General features: G+C 39.0%; 1 protein-coding gene across 20 annotated transcripts in view; it reads right to left on the reverse strand.

Annotated features, from left to right (window-relative positions):
* ANKS1B (ankyrin repeat and sterile alpha motif domain containing 1B) overlaps window positions 1-23,202 on the reverse strand; it is a 1,209,513-nt gene that overhangs the window by 583,819 nt on the left and 602,492 nt on the right. The window lies entirely within an intron of this gene.

A 23,202-nucleotide genomic window follows, 5' to 3' on the forward strand; every position in this document is an offset into this window, starting at 1 on the left:
TCACAGACAAAACTAATTAGATTTATGAGCTTCCACATATGACAGTTTTAAGATGACCTCTGACATCCATATAGTGGACCAGGCCTATAATATTGGCTTTGTATTTTTGTCTTGCCCACCAGGAAAAAATCGTGGAGTTTTTACAAAGTATCCACATCTATACTCACCTCCGAATATCTTATTATTCTCGGCATGAGTAACGTATGATGGGACCGTACTGTCAAATCATTTGCTGGGCTCTGAATGCACCCAACCTTCACCGTGTTTACACTTGACTTCTATCTGAGCCTTATCTATTTCTATTACAGAAAATGTCACTGCACTGTGATTATTTACCTACACTAGGTAGAGCTCCTTGAATGAAAAATACATGACCTGTATGAATAATTAATCTTTGTGTAAGGTGCATGTAGCCACATTCCTTTCCTGACTGTCATTTAACCATTAAGAATTGAAATTAACAGCGAATGATGTTTGCTACTTGTAATTCTACTCCCATGGCCAGCATAAAATCCTGACAGAATGTCTTCCCATCTCCAACAGTACTGAATTCCAGTATTGATGTAAGTGCTTTTCACACATAAAGTGTATTGAATGCAGTTATTTCTTGCTTTCATGTTTTATTTAACCCTTCTACTTGCTTTATTTTTTAACCTCTAATAACTGCCACTTGCCATTATTTGTCACACTCAGATTAAATAAATTATTTCATTTTGTCTGTCAGCGTTAAAGCTTAAAGCTAGTTATTAGCCAAGGCCGCGGCTCACTAGGCTAATCCTCCGCCCTGTGGCACTGGCACACCGGGTTCTAGTCCCGGTCGGGGAGCCAGATTCTGTCCCGGTTGCCCCTCTTCCAGGCCAGCTCTCTGCTGGGAAGGCAGTGGAGGATGGCCCAAGTACTTGGGCCCTGCACCCCATGGGAGACCAGGAGAAGTACCTGGCTCCTGCCTTCAGATCAGCGCGGTGCGCCGGCCGCAGCGCGCAGGCCACGGTGGCCATTGGAGGGTGAACCAACGGCAAAGGAAGACCTTTCTCTCTGTCTCTCTCTCTCACTGTCCAATCTGCCTGTCAAAAAAAAAATTATATATATATATATATATATATATATATATAAAGAAAAAGCTAGTTATTGAGACTGGAAGTAAATGCTCTATGACATGAATGGTATGGGATGAGAGTGAGCTAGTGACTGTGATCCTACAAATGCAGAAGTCAAAGATTGGGTAAAAAGTAGGAAGAAAGTTTAGAGTAGATAAAAGTAACAAACTAAAAATCAATTTATTTTGAGCCTCATCTTGCTTTGTTTCTGACTTCATATATAAGCATTTTTACTCCTTTTGGTCCTAATTTTTCTCATTTCTTAAATGATCTTTCTCTTGTATTTAAGATTTTTTTGTGTACTACCAATATGATTTTTCAACATAAACACACAATTGGACTCATGTTAGTATTTTCTTAATTAAAAAATAAAATTAAGCTGAGCATCTGGCTTAGTGGTTAAGATACCACTTGGTTGGAGCCAACGCTGTGGCGTAGCAGGTAAAGCCACTGTCTACAGTGCCAGCACCCCATTTGGGCACTGGTTCAAGACCTAGCTGCTCCAATTTATTTTACCAAATATATTTAGTTTCCCTTTATGTTCTCTACTTTTTTTTTTTTTTTTTTTTTGACAGGCAGAGTGGACAGTGAGAGAGAGACACAGGGAGAAAGGTCTTCCTTTGCCATTGGTTCACCTTCCAATGTCCGCTGTGGCCGGCGCAGTGCGGCCGGCGCACCATGCCGATCCGAAGGCAGGAGCCAGGTGCTTCTCCTGGTCTCCCATGTGGGTGCAGGGCCCAAGCAATTGGGCCATCCTCCACTGCACTCCCGGGCCACAACAGAGAGCTGGCCTGGAAGAGGGGCAACCGGGACAGAATCCGGTGCCCCAACCGGGACTAGAACCCAGTGTGCCAGCGCCGCTAGGCTGAGGATTAGCCTATTGAGCCACAGCGCCGGCCTGCTCCACTTCTGACCCAGATATCCTCTATGGTCTGGGAAAGCAGTGGATGATGGCCCAAGTCCTTGGCCCCCTGCACCCATGTGGGAGACCCAGAAGATGCTCCCAGCTCCTGGTTTCTGATCAGCCCAGCTCCAGCTGTTGTGGCCACTTGGAGAATGAACCAGCGGGTAGAATACCTCTCTCTCTCTCTCTCTGCCTCTGGGTCTGCCTCTCTGTAACTCTGCCTTTCAAATCATAAATAAAAATAAATCTTTTAAAAAAATGCCACTTGGAATGCCTGCATCCCATATTGGAGTCCCTGGGTTCAAGTCCCAGCTTTGCTCTCAATTCTGACTTCCTGCTAATGTGCATTCTGGATGACAGCAGGTGCTGATGCTTGCTGCCACTGGTGATGGTGCCTGCGGCTCATATAAGAGACCAAGGTTGAGTTCTCAGCCCACACATTTGGCCTGGCTCAGCCTAAGCTACTGCAGGCATTTGGAAAGTGAGCCTGTGAAAATGGAAGCATGCATAGTTTCTGTCTGTCTCTCTATTTTAAAAATTAAAACATTAAACAAATGTTTTTATTTCATCACCACAATTGATCTTAAGCTATAATATCTATGGAACTATAGAATTAATGAGCTAGTTATATATTTCTGGATGCCTATGAAATACATGGACATCTTTTTTTTTTTTTTTTTGTAAAGGTCTTCCTTCTGTTGGTTCACCCTCCAAATGGCTGCTACGGCTGGCACACTGCCCTGATCCAAAGCCAGGAGCCAGGTGCTTCCTCCTGGTCTCCTGTGAGGGTGCAGGGCCCAAGCAATTGGGCCATCCTCCACTGCCCTCCCGGGCCACAGTGGAGAGCTGGCCTGGAAGAAGAGCAACTGGGACAGAATCAGGCGCCCCAACCGGGACTAGAACCTGGGGTGCCAGCGCTGCAGGTGGAGGATTAGCCTAGTGAGCCGCGGCGCCGGCTGGACATCACTTTTTTAAAAAGTTCATTCATACACACCTAGAATAACAATAACTAACATACATTTAATGCTTGCTGTGTAACAAGTTTTTTATTTGCATTAATTCAAATAATCATCATCACAATATCCACTTAATCTGATTTTTACAGATGGGAAATTGTAGCATAGGGAGGTTAAGAACTTCAAAGTCATACAACTTTTAGGTGCAGAGTCAGGATTTAATCTCATACCTTGGGTATCATGGACTGAAAGACATCTGTGGTCCTTTCCAGCCCTTCTGATTTTGCTTTACTCTATTTCCCATTCCTCTGAGTCCCTAAGGGTATAGTTATGAAGACACAGCTTAATGAGTTCCTTCCAAATGGATGCCAGGTTAGTTGTATTGGATTATTAGCCTTTCACTATCTTTCATTATTTACAATTTGTAAAATTGCACCCTTAGTTAGTTATGTGCCAAAGAGGAAGTTAAATTTCATTGCATTTTCAGAAATCATTTTATTTAGCAGTTCCCCAAGAATCATCCATTCTTGTCTAACAAGAGTCTGTATGAAGTTGCCTCTTTCCAAGGGAATCAACATGTCCTTGAAATTTAATAATTTACTAACCATTACTTATGTTTTCTCAAAAAAATAGCATGTACAAAAATTCAGAGCTAGGAGGAGCATAAATGTTTAAACACTGAGGTTTCCCTCCCAGCCTCCCTGAATACTGGTCATTCAGATTTTGGAGAAGAGCTTCTAGTAAGGCTCTGCTACCTCCAACATTGGGTGCTCTGTTCATTGGTAAATGCATTTTATACCCTTTATGAGATTAGATGTCATATATTAATATATGTGAGGCTGCTTTGGAAAGTCTATAGAAAATGAAATTAAAAGTTAATATTATTTTGATAAAAATTTTGAAATTATTATATTTTCACAATAAACATCTTTTGTAGATACAAATATAGACATATGTAGATGTGGATGTTTTACTTTATTATTTTCAAGCAACATAGAAGTCTTTTTCAAAATATATCTATATATAAATAATATTTACTTTTAGTAAAATTAATATATTTTCATAACCAAAGACATTAGAAAAGTATGAAATAAGTATATATCATATATAATCCCAGGGATCAGCACTGTTGATGATAACATTTGATATTATTTCTTATCTTAATATGAATATGTGTTAGTATTTTATATATGTCTGTTTTTAAACTACCTTGGGATTATGTGCATGTCCATACTCTCTGTGTATGAGTAGATGCCTTCTAATAGTCCACCACATCCAGATGAATCAATTTTCAACAATTTTCAGAAAAATAGACATGATAAAGGTAAGGGCTTCCACTTCCAGACAAAATGGAGTAACAATTAACCTGCCTAAAGAAAGTGAAAGACAAAATATGTGAAATGAGGATTTGCAAAATGCTGAAAATCAGGAATGAAGGACAGAATCTCTGAGACACACTAAGTAAGCTGAGGTCTACAACTGCCCTGGTTTTCCACCTCAAGAGCATCTCCATGCTCTGCTGTAGGAAGCGAGAACCCGGAGGAGGACTCTGAGTTAGGGAGCTGAACCGAGAGACAGGGAAGAGTTGTCTGGATGGAGTATGTAAAGGGGACACATGCACACAGACAAGCCATTCAGTGACACACAGAAGGTCTTCAGTATTTAGTTGAGTAACAATCAGTGCCTGCATATGAGGAAACAACCCAGTGCTGGAGAGAGAATCTGAGAGATTCAGTGATCAGAATACCCAGTGGTCACCAGGGCAGGGAGAGTGCCTGTTCTTGGCAGCCAGATTAGAATTAGGCAGAGCACACAGAAATATCTCATCTCAGTAGATCAGCCTTCAATTTAGCAATTCTGTGTTCTGCCAGACATAACTAAAAAGTAAGACCCAAGAAGATAAAAATGTTTTTTGAGTATAGCAATGCAGCATACGACAACATTTAAGTGAAAGATCACATATATGATGGTGGATCCATAGATTTTGATAGACTTGTGAAAGTCTTATTGCTAAGTGGTATTGTAGCCATGGCTATGTCACTGCACATTGCATTACACACATGTTTGTGGTGATGCTGATATAAAAAAAAAGCATACAGTTATGCCAGTCTTTAAAAAATATAGAACAGATAATTATATACAGCACATAACAACTGATAATGATAATAAATGACTGTTATTGGTTTAAATATTTATTATACTACACTTCTAATTGATATTTTAGCATATTCTCTTTCTTATTAAAAAAAAAGTTACCATAGGTTTGATCCAAGATGAATGAATAGGGGAAAGTGCTGATTTTGATCAATGGAAGATACCAGAAGAAAGGCAGAGGAAGTGCATTCTCAGGGGACAGTTGGAGTGAGGTTCGCTGTGGAAATTCTATAGAAATAAGAGAGGCACTGTATAGCAGTGGGCAGCACAAATATGTGGACAGTACAAATATGGAGCAGCAAGGGTGGACATCACCCACAACTCCCACAGCCTAGGGCTGGAGGAGACATCAGCTTCTGAGAACAAGGTGAGAGCAAACTGCAGCAGCTCCTGCCACTGCTGATACTGCCTGAGGAAGAACCTTATGGGCCACACTGACTTTGAAGCCAGCCTGGAGCATGCCCCTTGAAAGAAAAACACATTTCTTTCTCCCCATGCCCCAGCAAGTACATTGAGGGACTAACAGGGAGAAAGTACCATTTCATGTCAGTAGAGGCTGTGGTAGCTCTTGTGTGCATGCCTAGGGGATTTTACCAGATGGATAAATCCTCATTCCCCACTGACTTTGAGTTCATCCTAGAGGGTTGGTAGGGAGTGGAACACCTACTTACAACTGTGAGGTACTCCCATCCCAACACCATATCACAGACTCTGAAACTAAAACTGCCAAGGCAGAGCACCAACAGGTAGCTGGCTCTGGGAATACCTCTGCTCTCTCATGGACAGGGCAGGCACGCATGGCTGAGAGTGGATCCCCTGTATCCAGTGACTGTGGGAGGCTTGCACACTATGACTGTGGGAATTCTGTGACTGCATGCTAGGGTGTGGGGTGTAGCTGGGTCTCTGGGCAATCATTGTGTCTGATCTCAGAGGCTGAGTTACCCAATTGCCCTGGTAGGATCATTTCAGAGGGTGCCATGATCATACTGAGGACTGCACAGATCCTTTGTGCAGCTCATTTTGCTGTGTGAGTTGGGGGTTGTAGCCACTGTAGGCACACCAGCCATTGAACTTCTTGGAAGATAGGAGGTAAGGCTGTGATCATGCTACCAGATGTGATTGTAAACTTCACCTTGCAGACAATAGAGATCTTCCACACCCAACTCAGTTGTCACCCTGGACACTCATCCCACCCTTGAGCACTGGCCAGTGTCCCGACTCAGTATACACCTCTGGATACCCACTGAAGGAGCAGACAGTCCACTAAGCCACAGAGGCATAGTTCAAAGATAAAAACTTTTAGAGGGGAAAACCAATAAGAGTTTCCACAAATGCCTAAAAATAAATGCAAAATATAAGAGCAAGGAAGACAATATGACCCCCTAAAAGGAACATAACAGTTATATTAGAATGTGAAGACAAAGAAATTGATGATGTGCCTAAAACTGAATTCAAAAAAATGATCATGAAATTACTCAGAAACAAATTCATGAGATAAAGTAATCCATCCATAATATAATATGGATGAAAACTTTTCGCATGAGATAGAAATACTGAAGAGCAATCAAACTGAAATATGAGAAATGAAGAATTCAGTATGTCAAATAGAAAATACTGCAGAAAGCCTCACCAACAGACATGGTGAGACAGAAGAAAGAAATCCAAGGTAGAAGACAAATCCTTGGATATACCTCAGTCAAAAAAAAAAAGTTAGAAAAACTGAAAACAGTGTTTGAAATTTATTAGACACTATCAAATGACAAAACAAACACGTCTTAGAGGTTCCTAAAGGTATGGAAAGATGAACTGGATTAGAAAGCCTATTCAACAAAATAATATCAGAAAACATTCTTAATTTGGAGAAAGAAAGGGACATCCAAGTACAGGAAGCACATAGAACTCCTAATAGACATGATCAGAAAGCTCTTCTCCATGACACATTATAGCCAAACTTTCAACAGTAAAACAAAGAAAACATTCTAAAATGTACACAAGAGAAATGCTAGATTACCTTCAGAGGATCCTCAACTGGACTAACAGCTGATTTTTAATCAGAAACCCTACAAGCTAGAAGAGAATAGACACTGTCCAAGGCCTAAAGCAAAGAAACTGTTAATGCAGAATATGGTACCTAGAAAAGTTCTCATTTATAAATGAAGGTGAAATAAAGACCTTCCAAAAAAAAAAAAAAAAGAAAATGAAAGGATTTGTCACTGCTTTTCCAGTCTTATGATATTTAAGGATAGGCTATAAATGAAAACAGAATGGTAGTCATGATTATGAAAGAATATGAAAGCAAAAATTCTCCTAGTAAAAATACAAAGAAAATCCAAAGCAAACAATAGAAATATTTATGGAAAAATGGTAGGGCCAACTTGTTATTTATCATTAATAATGTATGTAAATACCCCAAGTTCTCAAGTTAAATATACAGACTGGCCAAATGGATTATACAAAATGCCCATCTATTTGCTGCCTACAAAAAACACACAACAAAGATATAGGTAGATTGAAAGTGAAAGCATGGAAAAAGATATACCATGCTAATGGAAAGCAAAAATGAGCAGTAGTAGCCATCCTAATATCAGACAAAATAGACTTTCACACAAAATCTATTAAAAGAAACAAAAGAACAGCATTATGTAATGATTAAGGAATCAATTCAACAGGAATATGTGAATATCATAAATGTATATACACCTAATGCCAGGGTGTCTGGATATTCCAATACAATAATAACAGGGGACTTCAACGTGTCATTTCATCAATGGCAGATCAACTAAACAGAAAATCAATAAAGAAACAACTGAGCTAATGTACACTATTGACCAAATGAACCTAATTGATTTCTACAGCAAATCAATACACACTTTTTATCATCAATGCATGGAACAGACAGACTACATGCTAGGTCTTCAATCAAGTCTCAGTAAATTAAAAAAATAAATCATACAATTTATCTTTTCTGACCACAGTGGAATGAAGCTGGAAATTAACAAGAAACTCTAAGAAATACACAAACACATGGTGACATAATAATATGCTCCTGAATTAACAGTGGGTCACAGAAGAAATCAAGGGGGATATAAAAATATTCCTGGAAACAAATGAAGATGACAACATAACATGTCAAAACTTAGGGGATACATCAAAAGCAGTGTTAAGAGGGAAATTCATAGAAATGTTTTCATCAAGAAACTGGAAAGGCATCAAATAAATGAGCTATCAATGCATCACAAGATCCTAGAAAAACAACAAACCAAACCTAAAATTAGTAGGAGGTAAGAAACAATTAAAATTAGAGAAGAAATAAACAAAACTAAAACCAAAAATGTTATAAATATCAGTGAAATGAGGAGCTGTTTTTTCAAAAAATAAACAAAATTGATATACCACTGGCCCAACTAACCAAAAAGCAAGAAAGGAAAAAGTTAGAAAAGACCCAATACAATGAAATCAGAGATGAAAAAGGAGATGTAACAATTGATACCACAGAAATACAAAGAATCATCAGGAATCCCCATAAAAGCTATCTTTCAAAAACTGGAAAATCTAGAAGAAAGGGATAGATATCTGGACACATAATATCTACCAAATAAGTCATGAAGGCATAGAAAACCTAAATAAACCAATAACAAATATGGAGATTGAATCAGTAATAAAGACCCTCCCAACAAAGAAAATCCAGGACCAGATGGCTTCACTGCTGAATTCTAACAAATTTTTTAAAGAACTAATTCCAACTATTCTCAAACTATTCAAAATAATTGAAAGAGAGGGAATTCTCTCCATCTATAAAGCCAGCATCACCTGATTTCCAAAACCTGCAAAGGATACAACAAAGAAAGAGAACTATAGACCAGTAATCACTGATAAACACAGATGCAAAAATCCTCAACAAAATACTAGCTAATTTAATCCAAGAACATATCAGAAAAATTATTCACCCAGACCAAGTGGGATTTATCTCTGGTTGCGTGGCTGGTTCAACATATATAAATCAATAAATGTGACAGGTCACATTAACAAACTGAAGAATAAAAACCATAAGATCATAGGCTAATCCTCCGCCTTGCAGTGCCGGCACACCGGGTTCTAGTCCCGGTCAGGGCGCCGGATTCTGTCCCGGTTGCCCCTCTTCCAGGCCAGCTCTCTGCTATGGCCAGGGAGTGCAGTGGAGGATGGCCCAAGTGCTTGGGCCCTGCACCCTCATGGGAGACCAGGAGAAGCACCTGGCTCCTGGCTTCGGATCAGCACGATGTGCCGGCCACAGCGTGCCAGCCGTGGTGGCCATTGGAGGGTGAACCAACGGCAAAAAGGAAGACCTTTCTCTCTGTCTCTCTGTCTCTGTCCACTCTGCCTGTAAAAAAAAAAAAAACAAAAAAACAAAAAAACAAAAAAACATAAGATTATCTCAATAACTACAGAGAAAGCATTTGATAAAATATGACCTTTTTACATAATGAAAACTTAAAGCAAATTAGGTATAGAAGGAACATTGCCATATGCAATCAAGGTAATTTATGACAAACCCATTGCCAGCATCTTTGAGTGGGGGGAAAGTAGGAAGCATTCCAATTAAGATCTGGAACCAGACAAAGATGTCCACTCTCACCATTACTATTCAATATAGTCCTGATGGTTTCAGCCAGAGCCATTAGGCAAGAAAAAGAAGTCAAAGGGATACAAATTAGAAAGGATAATGTCAAATTATCTATATTTTCAGATGATATAATTTTATATATAGGGGAACAAAAAGACTGTTGAAACTCATAAAGTAGTTTGGAAAGTTGTAAGATGTAAAATCAACAAACGAAAAGTATTGTCTTTATATACACAGACAATGCCATGGCTAAGAAAGAACTTTTAAGATCAGTCCTAGTCACAATGGCTGTAAAATAAACTTTAAATACCTTGGAGGAATAAATTTAACCAAGGATGTGACAGAGCTCTACAATAAAAATTATAAAATGTTAGAGAAATAGAGGAAGACAAAAAAATGGAAAAATCTCTCATGTCCATGGATTGGAAGACTTAATATCATGAATATGTCCATACTACTCAAAACAATTTACAGATTCAATGCAATCCCAATCAAAATACCAATGACATTCTTCTCAGATCTATAAACAATGCTAAAACTCATATGGAAAAACAAGAGATGATGAATAGCTAAAGTATTTTTAAACAACAAAAGCAAAGCTGGATGCATCACAATACCATTTTAAAGACATACTACATGGCCTTTATAATCAAATAGTCTTGTTCTGGCACAAAATAAGGCATGTATACCAATGAAATAGAATAGAAAACCCCAAAATTAAGTCATACATCTACAACCAACTAATCTTTGAAAAACAAGCTATAATCAATTGCTGGAGATAAAACAGTCTTGTCAACAAATGGTGCTGGGAAAATTGGATTTACATGTGCAGAAGTACGAAACAAGGCTCCTAACTCACCTTATACAAAAATCAACTCAAAATGGCTCAAGAAGCTAAATCTATAACCTGATAACAATAAATCACTAGAGGAAAACATTGGGGAATCTCTGCAAGGAATTGGCATAGGCAAAGACTTCTTGAAAATGACCCCAGAAGCACAGGCAATAAAGACAAAACCAGACAACATCAAACTAAGGAGCTCCTGCACTGCAAAGTAAACACTCAACAAAGTGAAGAGACAATTGCCATCACAGGAGAAAATGTTTGCAAACTATGAAACTGATAAAATATCAATATATAGGATCTATAAAGAGCACAAGAAACTCAAAAAAACACAAAGCAAACAATAAAGTTAAGAAATGAGCAAACGATATGAACAGGCAATTATCAAAAGATAAAATACAAATTGCCAACAAACACATGAAAAAATTATCATGATCACTAGCCATCAGGGAAATGCAAATAAAAAGCTCAATAAAGTATCAATTCACCTCAGTTAGAATGGCTATCATCCAAAAATAAAACAAAACAAAAAACAATAAATGCTGCAGATGATGTGGGAAAAAGGTACCCAAATACATTGTTGGTCTGAATGTAAAACAGTACAGCCATGACAGTATGAAGATTCTTCAGAAATCTGAAAATAGAGCTACCATATGACCCAGCCTTCCCACTCCTGGGAATTTACCCAAATGAAATGAAATCAGCATATGGAAGAGTTATTTATACTTCCATGCTTATTGCAGCTCTATTCACAATAGCTAAGATATTGAATTAACCCAGATCTCCAGAAAATGTAGTGTGTGTGTGTGTGTGTGTGTGTGCGTGTGTGTATACATATATATATACACTCATTCATTCTATGGAATACTACTCAACCACAAAAAATGAAGTTCTTTTTTTTTGCAACAAAATGGATGTAAATGGAAACTTAGTAAAATAAGCCAGTTTCAAAAAGACAAATATATATTTTATTCTGATATATGACTGTTAATGTAGAATACCAAAACTGTTTAGAAATGAAATGGTCATTTTGAGATATGATTGTAAATTTTAGCCCTTGTTTATACTCCTATGGAACTGTGGTCTTCCTTCCTTGACTTGTTGAATATTATGATTAGTGCCATATTAAGCCCATGAATATACAGTGGATTAAAATGGTGTCTTTTCAAAATTGATGGAGAGGGGAATGAGGCAGGGCAATTGGTGGAAGCAGGGGAATGTGGGAAGTGTGGTTATCTTCTTAAAACTGTACCTGTGGGAAACAGAAAATCTGTTTTCTTTATACTATTAATTTTTAAAAAGTTACCATAAAGCAGTATGCTGTGTTATATCAGTAACTGACTCAACCACAATGCTTGAGTGCAACAAGAGGTCTTGTAGAGTGTTTAATCCAGGTTTGTGTGAGTGTGCTCTGTGATGTTTTCACAATAATGAAATTGCCTAGAAACATGTTTCTCAGAATGGATTCCCTATAATTCAACTGCATCCAAGAGAAAGCTCAAGAATACTTACAGGAATAGAAAAATATACTGTACCAAACAAAGTAAAATGTACAATGTCAGACATTTGATTAAAAATCATTAGGCATGAAACAAAGTAGAAATATGATCCCCACTAAGGGGACAAATTAATCAAAACTGATCCAAAAATGATAGATGTTAGCATATGAGGACAAGAAAAATATTAACATATATTAAAATTGTATCCCACATGATGCAAAAGATAAGTAGAGACTTAAACATATTAAAACACTCAAAACCTTACAGAAACTGACAGAACAAAAATAAAACATATGAAGAACATGAAAATAACATTTTGGTGTCTTGACAATTTGAATAAGATCCCATGTGAGCACAGATATTTTTCTGACTTCTCTACTTCCCTAAGTACTCCATCATGGAAAGAGTGGAGGAAGTGCTTCAGGTTGCCATCAACAACGACCTAGCATTTGGCTGAAGCTGCACCAGAGCTTTTACCTCTTCGGGGAAATATTGTCGAAAATAAAATGCAAAATGCAAAATAAAAAAAAAAAACTCACTCAAAATTCTAGAGGTAAAATTTAAAGATCCAAAACTAACTTCTAGAGGTAAAAATGTATAAGTGAAAAACACACTAGATAGCATAAATTAAATAATACAGAAAAAAATAATTGGTGATCTTAAAGTTCCAACAGCTGAACCTATCCATATAAAGCCCGGAAATGAATGGACCAACAGAAAAATGAATAATCAATCAGTCAAATGTGAAACAACTTCAAGTGTCCTAATACACGTGTAATTAAAGCCCTTAAAAGAGGAAGAGTAAGGAAGAAAAAAGTATTTGAAGAGATAATGGCTAACATTTTCCCAAATTTAATGAAAATTAATTTCATATTTTGTCATTTTGATACTGAAAGGATTTTTCTTCCTTTTAATATATCATGTGAAACTGTATTTGATTTATTGTAATTTTCAGTATTATAATAATGGTATAAATAATATTTTAAAAATAGTTTCAAGATAGTAGAGGGGAGGGAGGGGAGAGGAGAAAGAAGATACAGGGGAGGGGCCAGTGGAGTGGCACAGGTTAATCCTCTGTGGTGCAAGCATCCCATATGGGTGCCATTTCTAGTCCCACTGCTCCTCTTCTGATCCAGCTGTCTGCTATGGCCTCAGAATTTAGTAGAAGATGGCCAAGGTGTTTGGGCCCCTGCACCCGTGTGGGAGACTTGGAGGAAGCTCTTGGCCTCGGATCAACCTAGCTCTGGATGTTGCAGCCATTTGGGGAGTGGACCAGCGGATGGAAGACCTTTCTCTCGGTCTCTCTCACTGTCTGTAACTCTACTTCTTAAATAATAAATAAAACCTTTTAAAAAAAAAAGATGAGAAAGGGAAGAGAGAAATAGGGGAGACAAGGAGAGGGAGAGAGGGAGTAAAGAGAGAGAAAGAGAGAGACAGACAAACAGACACAGGGGAATGGAGGGAGGAAAAGAGAGAGAGAGGGAAGAGGAGAGGAGAAAGGGAGGGAAGGTGGGAGGGAGGGGGAGAGAGTGATAGAGATATCCCATAGTGCTGGTTTATTTTCCAAATGACCATAACAGCCAGGGCTGGGCCTAGCCCTGAACTCAATTTGTATCTCCCACATGGCTGGCGGGGACCCAGCCACTTGAGCCACTGGCCACTACCTCCCAGAATATGCATTAACAGAATGCTGAAGCTGGGAGCAGAGCCAGGATTTGAATCCAGTCACTATCATATGGGATATGGAAGTCTTAAATGGCATTTTAATAGCAAAGACAAATACCAATCGCTAATTTTTTATCCACAATTATTGATCTGCATCTTATCCTTCAGATACATTCCTTGAAGTATATTTACTGAGTTAATAGGATCTACATATATGCTTAGGTTTCAAATATGTAATTTTAGCCATTTTCCAGAAAGGCCATATAAAATTTCCACATAGAGTACATGTACATGTTTATGTGTAGCATATGAGGGTACTTCAAAACATTTGTGGAAACTGGAAATTAAAGATATATTTATTTTGGTGCAAAAATTTGAAACCTATGCACATGAATGGTCTTCAAAAAGTTCATGGAAAATGTATATTATGAAACACCATGAAGGGATTTCAAAAAAGTTTTGAACCAAAATGAACTTATATTTTAATTCTGGTTTTCTACAAACTCTTTGAAGTACTTTACTAGGTGAAAACTATAAACTCTTTAACAATCTGTAGTTCTCATATGGTATTAATAATAGCATAAGCATTTTTCATGTTCATTGTAAATGCCAGTTCATGTCCTCAGGCCACTTTTCTATTAGTTTTCAGTATTTATTTATTTTTTTTAACTTTTATTTAATGAATATAAATTTCCAAAGTACAGCTTATGGATCGGTGACAACTAACTGAGCACCAAAAAGGAAACCTGTTAAAGTGAAATGAACATTATGAAAAATGGTGACTTGATCAGCCCTTGCCCTGACTGTTGATGAACAACTTAATACGTTATCCCTCTTAGTATTTTTTTGTTTATTTGTTCTACTTAATACTTTTGGTTGAATACTGTAATCAATACACAGTTATTCTCAAGTTTTGAAACTTAACTGAAAAGTGATCACTGTTAAATATAGAGTGGGAGTAAGAGAGGGAAGAGATGTGCAATTCGGGACATGCTCAAGCTGACTTACCTCAAACGGTAGAGTTAGAAACATACCAGGGGATTCCAATTCAATCCCATCAAGGTGGCATGTACCAATGCCATCTCACTAGTCCCGGTGATCAATTTCTGTTCACAATTGATCATAATGATAGGACTAAGAACCAAAGGGATCACATAAACAAGAATAGTGTCTGCAAATACTAGCTGATAGAATAAAAAAGGGAGAGAACAATCCAACATGGGAAGCGAGATACACAGCAGACCCATAGAATGGCAGATGTCCTAAACAGCACTCTGGCCTCAGAATCAGCCCTTAAGGCATACGGATCCAGCTGAAAAGCCCATGAGAGTATTTCAGGCATGGAAAGCCAAGACACTCTGCCAAAAAACAAAACAAAACAAAACAAAACAAAACAAAACAAAACAAAAAAACCACAAACAAACAAACAAAAAACACCAACCTACATGAAAGATCACGGGTAAGATCCCACCCAGTGAAACGAACAGGTCATCAAAGAAGGAGGTACCTTTCTCTGAAGGGAGGAGAGAACGTCCACTTTGACTATGACCTTGTCTAAATATGATCAGAGTTGGTGTACTCAAAAGGCTTCCATAGCCTTGGCGACTCATGACAAGAGTTTTCAGTATTTATTTAACACCACTTTGTATGAGCTTTTCACATGATGAAGATATTAACTCTTCATAATATTTACAATGAACATTTTTCAAAGGTTAGACAAAAACCTCCACTTACTCTTCAAGTGAAAGAATCTCCAGAGTGTCCACCCCCTCTTTCAAATGCATTCAAGGGACCAGCGTTATGGTGTAGAGGGTTGAGCCACCACCTGCAATGTTGGCATCCTACTTCCAATCTAGCCCCCAACTAATGACCTTGGAAAAGCAGCAGAGGATGGTCCAAGTATTTGGGCCCCTGACATTCATTTGGGAGACCTGGATGAAGCTCCTGGTTCCTGGCGTCAGCTTGGACCAGCCCTGGCAGTTGTGGTCATCTGGGAAGTGAACCAGCAGATGGAAGATATCTCCCTCTCTGTTTGTGTGTCTCCCTCTCTCTCTGTAACTCTGACTTTAAAATAAATCTGTAAAACAAAAACATATTTGTATTTATTATTGCTAATTTCTAGATATGCACATATTTACCCTTCAATTAGTATTTTCTATTTGGACACAGAGTACTACAAAGCTAAGAATCTGATGCTTAATCTAGTGTATTTAAACCCTCAGCTTACCTTTTCTAAGTCATGTCTCTTTCATTTCATGAGAGAATTAAATAAAATGGTTAAGAGTCAACACAATAGCTAAGGACTAGGGGAAAGCCTGTGGTTTAACTCAATAGAAGAAAATCTTCCAACAGTTACAGCACTTACACTTGAACCTACTGTTCTTGGCAGAGTTAATGCCTCATTTTTTCTTTTTTTTTTTTTTTTAAAGATTATTTATTTATTTGAGAGGTAGAGTCACAGACAGAGAGAGGGAGAGATAAAAAGAAAGGTCTTCCATCCACTGGCTTATTGCCCAAATGGCTTCAATGGCCGGAACTGAGCCAACCCTAAAGCAGGAGCCAGGAGCTTTTCCAGGTCTCTCACACAGGTGTAGGGGCTCAAGAACTTGGGCCATCTTCCACAGCTCTCCTAAGCCATAGCAGAGAGCTGGAGTGGAAGAGGAGTAGCCAGGATATGAACTGGCACCAATATGGGATGCAGGTGCCACAGGCAGAGGCTTAACCCACTCTGCCACAGTGCTAGCCCCGATGCTTTATTTCTTAAACATGCCTAATATAGATCCAAGTCAATGTTGCTATATTCACCCAATACATGTATCTAGTACATAATGGAAATGGGAGATTCCTGGTGTGAGGACCTGAAAATGCAGTTTAGATATGATGCTGCCACCTCCCTAGAACACCATTTCCTTTCCAGGTACAAAATGAAACAAATTGGATGATATTTAGGGTTCATTCCAGCCCTGAAATTCTACAACTTACGATTTTTTAAAAAAAGAGATTACATTTCTGTCCAAAGAATATTCTGGGATTTCTTATAGGTGTTTTAGAAAGACTGGCACTAGAAAAGAGCCAGTTTGTAATGGCTCCAGATGTTGTATAGATGTTAGACATATTGCTTGTGGGTAGGCATTTGTCCTAGTTGTTAAGACACCAGATGAGACACCCATATCCCATGTTGGAATGCCTGCGTTTGAGTCCCAGCTCTGTTCCTGCTTCCAGCTCCTTGCTAATGCATATCCTGGGAAGTAGCAGCGATGAGGATAGTAGTTCCGTCCCTGCCACCCATGAGAAAGGTCTGAATTGAGTCCAGACTTCCAGCTTCAGCTTAGCACAGCCTTGGACATTGAGGGCATCTGGGAAGTACACCAGCAGATAGGGGCCTTCTCTCCCCTTTCCTGCTCCTGCATATCTACCTCACCCCAACACTCTCACTCTATCTCTCTGCCTTTCAAATGAATAAATTCTAAGTAATTAAAAAGGACATATACTTGAAATCTTGAGCAAATAAATGCATGATTATAAGTTTCCAGTGTTCATACAGTCAATCTGGCGTTTCATGCTTCAAGTAGCTAACAGAAGCCGATGCCTCCTTTGAAATCCAAGGAAGCTCTGAAACAAGCTAAGTAGTTGCCAGATTTTTACTAATAGAAAAATTGGGTCAATTCTCATCTCATCAGAGCAAATTTAATCAAACAAGCCTATGTTTTAAACAGCATATAAACCATTTGCTACATAGGATCCAACGTTATATGCAAGTTTTTGAGGAATGTTAAAAGTACATGACCTAACAGATTTTTTAAAGATTTATTTTTTAAAGATTTTTTAAAGATTTATTTATTTGAAAGGCAGATATATACACACACCGAGAGAGAAAGAGAGAGAGAGAGAAAGAGCGAGAAAGAATCTTCTAATCCCTGGTTCACCCTCCATGGCAGCAATAGCCAGAGTTGGGCTAATCTGAAGCCAGGAGCCAGAAGCTTCTTCAGGGTCTCCCGTGTGAGTGCAGGGGCCTAAGTCCATGGACCATCTTCCATTGCTTTCTCAGGTGTATTAGCAGGGCGCTGGATCGGAAGCAGGGAGCTGAGACTCATTCCAGGGCCCATATGGGATGCTGGTGCTGCACACAGCAGCTTTCCCTGCTACACCACAGCTACAGCTCCTCAAATATATCATTTTAAGGCATTTGAATGCAGTTACCTAAACAATGTATTGATGAATCCACTGGATATTGCTGGGGATAGGGGAACTTTGGAATTACTTGGTTCCAAATAATAAAATTTCAGAATTTCCTTCTTATAAATGTTATAAATAAATTATAACCATGCATATGCCTGTATCTGAATATGTTTCTGACAATAATGGCTTGTATTTTATGATACAAAATGGTTTTGTAACACAATTACAGCTTCCTGGATTAAAGCTGACTTAACTTCCTGAAAAAGAGACAGCACTACAAGGTGGGGCTAGATATTACTGAAAAAGTCAACTAATAGCAGTAGCAGTAAATGTCAAAATTCACCTTAAAATGGCATCTCTAATTATAAATTGACACTCGCAAAGCATTGGCAGCTTCCTTGAGATCGCCTGCATTCGCAGGCTCCTGCCGCTGCCAGCCACATACCCAGTTTTCTCTCCTACATTTGCTTTTCCTTCCTAACATTTGATCAGTCAACAGAATGAACGCTAGTGTTCTCCTAAGTCACCCTGCAGTTTAAAGCCCTAACCACTTCGTGTTCTCCTGAAAGGGAGGTGGGGAGAGCAGCACGTCTTTCAGAAACAGAACTGCACTTATCCGTCACGGCAGCAGCGGCAGGGAAATTGGCCTTTGTGGAGGTGAGGCTGGTTTGTTCGCTGGGAAAGTAAAGCGTGCCGGATTAAAATGGGGGCAAAGCAATCCAGGCAGGTGGAGAGGTTTCTAGAAACTGGAAAGATTGGATTTCCAGGGTTTGGGCAATGAAGCAGACACTACTTAAATGTGCAAAAAGCAGGCAGTATAACAGCTTCAGGTTAGTTTGAAAATGGAATCTGGGGAGTTTTTTCATACAGAAAATTGCACAGAGTGAGTCACACTGGGGGAAAAGGGCCAGAAGCCTGAATAAGGAATAGGTCTGGCTCTGGTTGCTGTATTTAAAGAGAACTAAAGGCAGTGCAGATAAAACCTCAGCCCTAAAACAGCATGAAAAAAAAAAAAAAGCATTGTGGCCCAGTGGGTTACACAACTACTTGGGACCCCCGCATCCCATATCAGTGCTGATTTGAGTCCCAGTTACTCTATTTGTGATTCAGCTTCCTGCTAATGCATCCTGCAAGACAGCAGATGATGGTGGAAGTGTATGGGTTCCTGCTACTCACATGGGAGACCTGGGTGGAGTCCCATGCTCCCGGCTTCAGCCTAGCCCAGTACTGACTGTTGTATGCATTTAGAGAGTGAACCAGAAGAGGGACGATCTCTCTGTTTATTTCTCTCATGCTCTTTGTCACTTTGCCTATCAAGTAGTTGAAAAGGAACTTTTAAAATAAGTTTTTTTTTTTAATAAAAAGTAAGTATCTCTTTTTCTTTTTCAAAAAAAGGACCAGCGGGATTGAGGACAGGATGATGGTGAAGTAGAAGGAAATGTGTGCCAGTTAGAGGGAACAAATTTAACAATGGCTTTAGAATAAGAAACAGGTTGCCCCATCCAGATAAGTTTTTACTGCAGGTTTTGAGGGTGGCAGTTGGGGTCTGGTGGTCAGAGATAAGACTGGAGAGCTTGACATGGGCCAGATTTAGATGGTTTTGTAGGCTAAGGACTGGTATTGGTCCTACAGAGCAGCAATAGGAAATCAGTGAAGGGTTTTAAGTAAGGCGATGAAAACAGGATCGTGTTTGTGTTTCAGAAACATCGCTCTGGAGGATGCTTGGGGAATGGTGATTAGCCACACTGGCATAAGCATAAAGTACATGGAAAAAAATAAAGGCAGATACGGCTGGAAATGCAACTTTGGATCCAGATCATAGAGGATATTGACAGCCATGTTTCCTGCTTAGTAGGCGGTGGGGAGTCCTGAAAATTTCTGAGTAGGAGAATGCTGTAGATGGGAAAGCACTAAAGGCAGAAGGCCAGTTAGAAGTTTCCTGCAGTAATTTAGGCAATTAAATAAGAACCTGATGATGCCAAAAATAGAAATTAAGGGATAGATTCAAGAGCAGGTGCATAATTATAAGCACAGTTTCATTACTCATTTTAGATGGCACAAGTTTTTACATACATCAGATCTTTATAAATGTCTCTATTTCCACATCTGAATATAGCCTTTACTTCTGTACCAATTACTAGGTGAGATGCTCTTAAAGTTCTTCAAGGGAAAAGCTCCAATTGAGTTTGTTGCAAGTCCATACCTCAGTTCTCAGTGGCAACTGCTGCATGTCTCAAAGTCATCCAAACCCAGAACTGGAACTTTGTTAAAGAATTATTCCCTATTTCCTCTTTTGGTAGTTTCCTAGTCCTGATTATGTTTCTAAAGAGGCTTTTGGCTCTAATTTATTCACCTTCAAAAATGGCTTTCTCTTTTCTTATTTCTAGTCTCTTTTCTATTCCCAGGTTTTTATTTTCCCTACTTAACAGAATCACTAGCTCCACTAGGTGGCAGGGAGATTAGAGTCACATTTCCAGTGTTTAGTTTAGTTTTTTTTTTCTTAAAGATTTTATTTATTTGAGAGGTAGAATTATAGACAGAGAGAAAGGTCTTCCATCATTCTCTGGTTCACTATCCAAAACGGCCGCATCCAATCCAAGGCCAGGAGTCAAGAGGTTCTTTCAGGTCTCCCAAGTGGGTGCAAGGGCCCAAGCATTTGGGTCATCTTCTACTGATTTCCCAGGGCAGAGCAGGGGGCTGGAAGGGAAACGGAGCAGCCAGGACTAGAACTGGTGCCCATATGGGATGCTGGTGCTGTAGGTGGAAGCTTAGCCCACTGTACCACGGTGCTGGCCGCAGTGTTTGGTTTCTTTAAAGTAAGCAGTGTGAGTTGTAGGGTTGGTTCAACTCCATCCATCATGTTTCATGTACCTCAACTGTTGCCAGATTGATACTGTGTAATTTGGAGCTATGAAGGTTTATTGTTAGTGCAATATTACTCTGATTTTCTTCTGAGAGTTCCTCCAAGTGCTTCTGTTTCACATTATGAAATACTTATAATTCTGGGTCAAGCATAATATTTGGTCTAACTTCCAACACACAGAATTCCGAATGTCATTTTCTCTTCTAAATATGTATATATTTTTAAAAAATAGGAAGAAGCACTGTGTGTGTGTGTGTACGTATTTCTGTATATTAATTTTCCCCATGTAACAATTCAGCTTCTGGTGCTGGATGGTTCTATTTTTCCTAACTGGAGATCCAACAAACCTAAGGAGTGATTAGAAACATTCATGCTGTAATATTAACACTTACAAAACACTTACAAAATCCTACTGCTCTTGTCTGAGCTTTTCATTTTTGTTGAGCTGTTTAGCCATAATGGAAACTGCCCACACAATGCTTGCAAAAAATTTATACTTTTTCCATAATATTCATATCTCCACCCACTTTTGGGTAGAACAGAACAAGCATTAAAATATTCATATACACATTTGCATGGAAATATACCATATGCAAAGGTAGGTTTGCATGCTAATTTAAAATGGTTAACTCCATAGAAATGCACATTAGAAAAAGCATAAACACTCGATGTCTAGATATTTTTCTTCTCAGATAGCAATTTTTTTTGGAAGGGGCAAAAAAGGAAAGAATAATAGCCTTAATTTATTGAACACCTTTTCCTCTTCTCCTCTCTCAATAAGAAATAGGAGGGGGCAATTTTATGGTCAACTTAAAAAGGCACACATTCTATCTTCCTTAAAGTAGAGATCATGGAAGGTGCCCCAGAAGACCAGTTTTTAATGCAAATTCAAGGAGGAAGTGAAATTTGTCAATTTATCCTTTCATGTAATGTTTCTATTGTAGAAATCTCCTGACTACTCTCTCCATTCTTATCTCCTAGTAAGAGATGTTTCAGTCCATAGCACACAGCTTGTACATCCATTCAGTTCTCAGAGTGGTCTTGTGCTCTTGTAAACTCATGGGACAATATTGTTAGACCTATTCAGCAAACATATTTTTCACTTCTAAGAGTTCAATTTCCCTTGATGTTTACTGTTGTAGTTGTACTTCTTCCTGGTTTTGGTTAGTAGTTTCTTGCTTTTTCTAAATGAAAAGCTGTATCTTTGAACAGCTCTTCAAGTTTTTAAAAATATCACTGTGAATATTCCACAAAATTAATTTCATCTAAAATGAATCAGGTGCTGGGTGTTGACTTCCTTGGTTGCACTTCTTTTTTTTTTTTTTTTTCTTTTTAATTTTTTTTGACAGAGTGGAAAGCAAGAGAGAGAGACAGAGAGAAAGGTCTTCCTTCGCTGTTGGTTCACCCTCCAATGGCCGCCGCGGCCGGTGCACCGCGCTGATCCGATGGCAGGAGCCAGGTACTTATCCTGGTCTCCCATGGGGTGCAGGGCCCAAGTACTTGGGCCATCCTCCACTGCACTCCCGGGCCACAGCAGAGAGCTGGCCTGGAAGAGGGGCAACCGGGAAAGAATCTGGCGCCCCGACTGGGACTAGAACCCGGTGTGCCAGCGCCGCTAGGTGGAGGATTAGCCTAGTGAGCCGTGGCGCCAGCCGGCTGCACTTCTTAATGTAAATTTTTTTTACGTATTTTTGAATTCCAGTTTTCAGCTTCCCATCCTTCCTACCCCTGCCTTGTCTCTGACTCTGGTTCTCACAGTCAGCCTGTATCTCATCTCTACTTCAGCACCTTCATCTCCCTACAATACAGAAGCTGAATCTCTGGATCAGCGTCCAGTAGTACCCAGGTCTCAATCCTGTATACTGCTTGGGTTTCTATTTTATGTTGGGTCAACTTAAGTTGCCATCTTGACCAAAAGTTTAAATATACTTGTTTTATAAATAGAAATGAATGAAAAAGGATTTGTTAGCTTACTGCAAAATGCCAATCTATTCAATGGTAAAAGCTGGGCTCTGATTCACGTCATTATTTGTTCTACTATGCAAAATGTTTCACTTTACCGAGAACTGCTCTTTCAATGAACTGATGGTTAGCTATGGTAAAACAAGAGAGCGTATGACATAGAATCAGAGGACCTATGTTCAAGTTATGACTCCGCCGGTTACTAGCTACTCTTTAGTTTATTTATCAAGTAATGGCGCTATTACCAAATGTGGAGAATCCCACAGGAGTCTCAGAAAGAGTCACGGATCACCGCTTACCTGGAAAGGAGATGAAACTCCACAGTAAAAACATTGAAAAGTTACCACTAGCCACAAAATAAAAGTAAAGTGGGGTTATTCATAGTAAGTCAGGAGCTGAGGCAATACCTGACGGTTGTTAGGGAGACGCTCCTAATCATACCACGCAGACATCTCTGGTCAGTCAGATAACAGTGC

The sequence above is a fragment of the Oryctolagus cuniculus genome, chromosome 11 (assembly GCF_051225735.1).
Source record: "Oryctolagus cuniculus isolate XC-2025 breed Fujian yellow rabbit chromosome 11, ASM5122573v1, whole genome shotgun sequence".
In the NCBI taxonomy this organism is placed as follows: domain Eukaryota; kingdom Metazoa; phylum Chordata; class Mammalia; order Lagomorpha; family Leporidae; genus Oryctolagus; species Oryctolagus cuniculus.